The following is a 6,750-nucleotide window of genomic DNA, read 5'->3' on the forward strand; positions in this document are numbered from 1 at the left end:
ACATCTATGTTGTTTTTATTTTCTTGCTGTTGTGAACAGTGCAGCAGTAAACATGAATGTGCAAGTAGTCATGTGATAAGATGTGGAGTCCTTTGGATATAAGCCCAGGAATGGTAGAGTTATTACTATGTATTTCCTTGCTTATTTAACAAACAATAGTTAACAGGAACCAGGAAGTGTTCAAATCACTTCACATATATTAGTTCCTTTAATATGCTCTATAACAGCCCCAGGAGATTTCTGCTGTTCCTATTTTACAAAATAGAGTTGGTAATTGTATCACTTTCGTTTTACAGAAGTGAAGTCAGTAAGATATTAAATAAGAAAGAGATGAATCTGTCTTGAGTCTGGGCTAACCATTATACAACATGCCCTTCACATACAGTTAGCACAAGCTCTGATAAGTGGATGAAGGAGCCTGACAACAAGTCTACCTCCAACACCGTTGTCCCCTGCAAAGAGATACATGTAAGCTGCAACAGCTTATGAAAGCTTTGGTGTTTTTTCTTTCCTTCTAAAGCAGCAGCCTCCTCCCATTTTGAGGTGAGATGTTCAGCTTTGGTTTTTGAACTACAGAATGGAAGCAGACTTGGGGTGGCTTTTCTGCAAGTCTTGGAAAGGAGAAACCAGTCAGTTCTCTGAGGCAACATGCCATCTTCCTTTAAAATGTCTTTGAGCATGAGTAAAATGTTAACATGTGTCCTTACTTGAGGTCTGATGCTAAGTCCTTCATATATATTAATCCATTTTGCCTGGGGCTGGAGAGATGGCTCAGCAGTTAAGAGCACTGACTGCTCTTGCAGAGGACCCAGGTTCAATTCTCAGCACCCACATGGTGGCTATGAGCCATCCTTAACTCCAGTTCCAGGGGGAATCCAACACCCTCTTCTGACCGCCACTGCATTGCACGACACGGGTGCACTCACATGCATGCAGGCAATACATTCATACATATGAAAAACAAAACAACCAAAACTGCTGTGCCCAGAGACCTGGTGAAGATTCAGAAGCTCGGGAAGAGTAGTGAGAGTCTGTCCCGTAGTTCAAAGTAGTAGAATCAGGATTTGAACTTGGCTTCTCCAATTCTGCTGCCTGTATTCTTGACCATGTGGGTTGGGATCAGGGAGTGCAGATACACATTGTTTCTGACCCTGCACTTGGTTCCATCAGTCAGGCTAGAGGATAAGTGAGAAGATTCACTACACTAAGCACATACTTGACAAAGATGATGACATTGACTCATTCAGACATTGTCAACAAAACAGAAAGGATTTAAGAAAACAGTATTGTGCCCATCCTGGCCATTAAGGCTTCTGAAAAATAATGACTTGGCCCAGAGATATCATTACCTGGAACACCAACTTAGTGTTGCTTTCAAAACAGTGATAATTTTTATGCTGTACTATAAATGATCACTTAAGCAGCTTGAAATGACAACAGGGCACAATGCCCCTGTGCTTGTGGGCTTTGTGCAAGATAGCTGAATTTGCTCTTGAAATGGGGTGTGCATCTGTGTTTCAAACTTTCTGTTAACCCTTCCCATGCTTTAATAAATGGTGGATGGTCAAAAGCTTGTCCTGGGCAGAGGTGGAAGACACACGGGAAGTATTCATGCCAGTGGAGAAGAGGATGATTGGGGTCTGAGATGGCTTCAGAAAAGAGCTTGAAGACTCTTGAGGGTTGAATTGTGTCACACAAAAGACAGTGTATGTTGAAGCCCTGACTTGTGGTTGAAAGTTTCTTGGAAACAGGGTCTTTGTAGGTGCTGTAAAGATGCAAGTTTGGATGACATCATATTAAGGTAAGGTAGAGTCTTAATCTAGCATGACTGGATGTCATTATTAGAAAGAAGAGGACACAGAGAGAAGGCAGCCAAGTGATGATGACTGAAGAAGTAATGCAGCTATTAGCCAAGGACTGAAGGATCCTGCAGAGAACTGGGACACCTTCTCTTCTAGGTTACATACACCTTGATTTTAGGTTTCTAGCTTCAGAGACAGCATGATTCAGTCTCCCTTTCTGTAGTACATTGTTAAACAACTCAGGCAAGCAGCGTGTGTGTACAGATGTGTGAGTGGGAGCATTGGAGAGCCTGTCTTTGTTCACTTCTGTGCTTGCTGTACAAATAGGAGGCAGGTTCATGTGGCAGTTAACAGCAAGGGTCAGGAATCAGGCAAATGCCCATGGGAATTCCAGTTGAGACTTCTACGTTGGGTGACTTTTGGCCAAAATAACCTCTATCATTTGTTAAATAATTATATCATTCTGGGCCCTGTGCCTTACGCTGAACATCTGATAGTTCTATTTTACATGTGATGAAACCAGAACAAAAAATTTCTCTTGCTGTTGGTTGTGGAATTAGACTCTGGATATTTTGGTTTGAGTGATTTCTCTGTTAATTGCTATGGGATACTTGAGACTCAGTTTTCTCAACTGCTAAATGGTTAGGATCAAAATATTTCAAATCTTTTGAAAATTTCAATGAAAAAAACAGAGAATGAAACTCAGTTATTCACTAAATCTCCTCATCATCAAATGATTACAGACTCATAAAAGTCACAAAACAGCACAGGAGAGCCTGCATGCACTTTGTTTTGCTTTCCCAAATTGATATCTTTATCTTCCTACATTTACATTTCTACTTACTGTTCTCCATACAAAGTCCAACTTTGAACCTCAACTTCATAGTACATAATTATTTCCTACCTAACCATGAAAAAGCCAAAATTAAAACATCTTATTTTTAAAGAATAACAAATTGAATGAGATAAAAAGGCAAGAATATATCAGAAATTTATAAAGTTGCTACTTTCAGTAGAATACACCAGTCAGTGAGGAGCTAGGCCATCTGTTCTAAGAATCTTTTGAACCCTTCTTTACTCAGAATTAGGCTGATAGGATAAAAACCTTACATAACATTTTCCTTCCATTTTAGATTCGAGTAGATAGGTAAAGGGATTAAGGGCCTTTCTTAATAGCAGTATACAGAATAGACCAATGGTGGAATTGCACCAAGTTCAAATATGTAAGGTATTGGAAATCAAGTCATGTAGTCATATACTAGCTCAGTGATGACAACTAGAACTTGGAGCTTCAAATCTATCTTGGAGCAATTCCAGTCTCCATAATCCTGGCACAGGGAAGTGTTCTGAATGATAGAGGTATTGTGGAGTGGGGTGGCTTCTGGAAATGCAGACTTCAAATACGTAAGTGCAGTGAACATGCAGCATGAAGTGATGTCTATTAAGTTTAGAACTTTCTGAAAATTATTTTTATTTTATGCGTATGAGTGTTTTTCTTGCATGTGTGTAAGTGCACCACATGCATGCAATGCCTGTGGAGGGCAGAAGAAGACATCAAATCCACTGAAACTAGAGTTACAGATGGTTGTTAGGAACCATGTGGGTGCTAGTTACGAAACTCTGGTCCTCTGGAAGTGCTCTTAAGAACTGAGCCATCTCTCTACCCTCAAGTTTAGAACTTTTAGGAAGTATTAAGAGAAGCAAGTTAGGAAGGCAAAGTGTGATTCTCCAGTGTCATTGGTGAGATCTAAAAATTTGAGATTATAAGAACAAATACAAAAGCTTTCAGTAGCAAATTAGCCCCCAGAAAGAACAACTAAAATTTAGGATCATAGCTGGCTTTGATCCTGCTAGGAATGCATACTTTTGTTCAGAAATTGTTTCAAATTATCAGTCTATCAGTCCAGCATCTCTAACCTAACAATTCAAAGTCTAAAATACCATAAAATCCCAAACTTTTTGAGAATGATGGCATAAATAGAAATTCCCCATCTGACTCCACATGATTTGTCTCAGTCAACATGAGTGTATTAAGACAATTTTGAAAAATTCATTCTTGCTGTGTTCATGAGTTGTGTATAAAACATAAATTAATTCTGCATTAAGACTTGGGTCCTAGCGTTATTATGTAGGTACAAATACCCACAAACCTGACAACATCTAAAATGTAAACTCTGGTTTCAAGCATTTTTGGATAAGGCGTGTACGACCTGAATGTTTCAAGAGTTCTACAAATGCTTCCTCTATCTCTTTCATAAAAGATCTCATTTGTCTGTGAGTGATGGGTGGGTAGAGCACATACTCCCCAGCTTTGTTTCCATTCTTCTAGAAGCAAGGTAGCTTCATGGTCCTGTCTAGGCTTTGTTGCCTTGCTTCTTTGTGTCTTCAGCTCTTTGGGGAGTGCGTGTAGAGTGAATGGGGCTCTGGGAGTGTATGCTCTCAGGGACAGTGGTGGGGAGGGCTCCTCCTTCCTCTCCAAATTCTCACCTGTTTCTAAGGTATGCCCCCCACCCCCAAAAAGTCTCAGGCTTTGGAGTACTTGTGGTCCCTCTGACAGGTAGCATCTTATGTTAACTAGTGCAATTTCAATCATGAACCTCACATTGGTACTATCTACAGAATGCATTTACTTTTGTTTACTTTTTACATTGCTCATTATGTGTGGGAGTGCCTATGTGGGTAGAGTCTTGTGCAATCCTTCCATGTGTATAGATTCATATAATCACAACCTTAATTGATATAGTGCTCTTCTCACACCTAAGAACTTTAGGTTCCACTTTTGGAGTTGTACCCCAATGTCTATCCCTATCTCCTGGCCACTATTAACCTGTTCTCCCTCTCTACAATTTTGTCATTTTGAAAATATTATACACATGGACCTACATAGTGTGTAAGCTTTTACAATTGGTTTACAAATAATTGACAGCTTCAAAGACTGGTAATACTTTTGACATTTTTTAAAAATCGCTAGATATTATGTAAGACATAGTGGCCTCCAAAATGTCAAATTCCCCACTTTAGCCTGAGATAGTCAGCTTGCTAAGTGGTTCCCCAATTAAAAAAAAACTATACTGTATAAAAATCACAAGTCAGTTAAAGACAAAATAAAACAAAAATTGAAAACAAAAAACAATAAGGGCTAGGGAGGTGGCTCAGTGGTAACGTGCTTGTTGCACAAGCATGAGGACCTGAATTCGGATCCCCAGAACCTGTGTCAAAAACCAAGAGTGGTGGCACATGTCTTTAATCCGGCTCTGAGGAGGCAGAAATAGGAAGATCCCTGGGACTTGCTGGCCCATTAGTCTTCTTGAGTTGGTTAGTTCCAGGTTCGGTGAGAAACACTGTCTCAAAAAATATAAGGTGGAGAGTGATAGAGGAAGACACCTGACCTGGGACCTCTGGCCTCCATGGATACCTACACACATACACGAACAAATACAATTCATACCACCCCACCTGCCGTACTACTGCCATCACCACCAACAAGAACCTAAAGCGATCTTTTTTTTTCTCTGATGCAGACATTGCCTCTTTTTATACTGACTTGTTTCCCATTTCATATGTTTCATGCAGTCAAATATTTTCTCTCTTGTCAATTCAAACATTTCAGTGCCTTTATTAAAAAAGCTATGGAGAGGCTGTGATATTTTTTTCAGTTTCACAAACAACAGCATTAGCCTCTCTTGCAATGGTCCTGGGAACCTTAATTGAGGCCTTCTGCAGACTAGACGGTTTTTTGTTTACAACCACCACAGTCACAGTTGTATTGTTTGGTGTGCTTATGGACAAACATTAATTCCCTGTGACGTTATCTGTCACAGATAGATGGAAAAAAAATCTAAAGATGTAAGCTGGTATACTATCTTTTAAAAACATACCAAGAAAACTTTTCAATGATGAAGATATCAGACAGAGAATGGACAAGCTTGTTTTACAAAGAGATTGAAAGTTTGATAAACTGGTTTCCAGCTCATTACTATTACTGAGAAGCTTCAGACTATGAGCTAATCACTGAAAGCCTTTGGACTTTCCCCATGGAAGAAAGCCTTTGGATTATTTGACCCTTAAGGCCTTTTATAAAAGGAAATGATTCTGCTTCTGTGTTTCATTATCCTTGTTTATATGGTTATCATACCTTAGAGCATCCAAGCCAATGTTTCTTAGCCATTGTGGCTCTTACTGTTTCATTGATTACTCTTTAGTACAACCTGCATCAGTTCCCTCATAGTCGGCTTCACTGGATGATTCTGGGAGGGGTACAATCTGCTACTGAAGGCAGAATGGTTCAGCATCCGGAGCCTAACCATAGCAAGGTCTTTGACCCTGGCAGTTCTCTTCCTCTCTACTGACTTGTTTACAGAATATATGAATGAGATTTATTTATTTGTTATTTTGAAAGCAGACAAGGCTTCTTTTATGCTACATCACCAAAATGTGGAACTGGGTTTGAGGCTACTGAGGGCTGTGAGCTTGTGAAGATGAAACTGCCTGTATCTGCCCTCACCAGGGCCATCTGGTTTGCCTTTTGGGTGAGGCTTCTGCTTCCCCCTTTTCTGTTAGGAAACAGCATGGCTGTGCTGTTTGATTCGGCTTCCTTCTGGCGTATCAGCTAACTTTTTCTTAATATGTCTCTCCTATTTGGTCAATATGTTTGTGGTTTTCTGAATATTTTCCTCTTTTCTTTTTGGGAACAGTCTTTTTTTTTTTTTGCAGTGATTCTACTTAATAAGGTCACATGGAGACAGCATCTAGTCTCTAAAAATTGTTATTTTAATTGGCATAATAATTGTTCAGATCTGTGAGTTAAGATGTGAGGTTTCTAAATGCATCTACGTTGTGCCAGGATCAATTCAAGCTGGTTAACATATGCATCACCTTAAATTTTTATTATTTTCATGTAGTGAAGCTTTCAAAAATCCCACTTCTAGCTGTTTTGAAATACACATTT

The sequence above is a fragment of the Nannospalax galili genome, unplaced genomic scaffold, assembly GCF_000622305.1.
Source record: "Nannospalax galili isolate Female #2095 unplaced genomic scaffold, S.galili_v1.0 scaffold846, whole genome shotgun sequence".
Lineage (NCBI taxonomy): Eukaryota > Metazoa > Chordata > Mammalia > Rodentia > Spalacidae > Nannospalax > Nannospalax galili.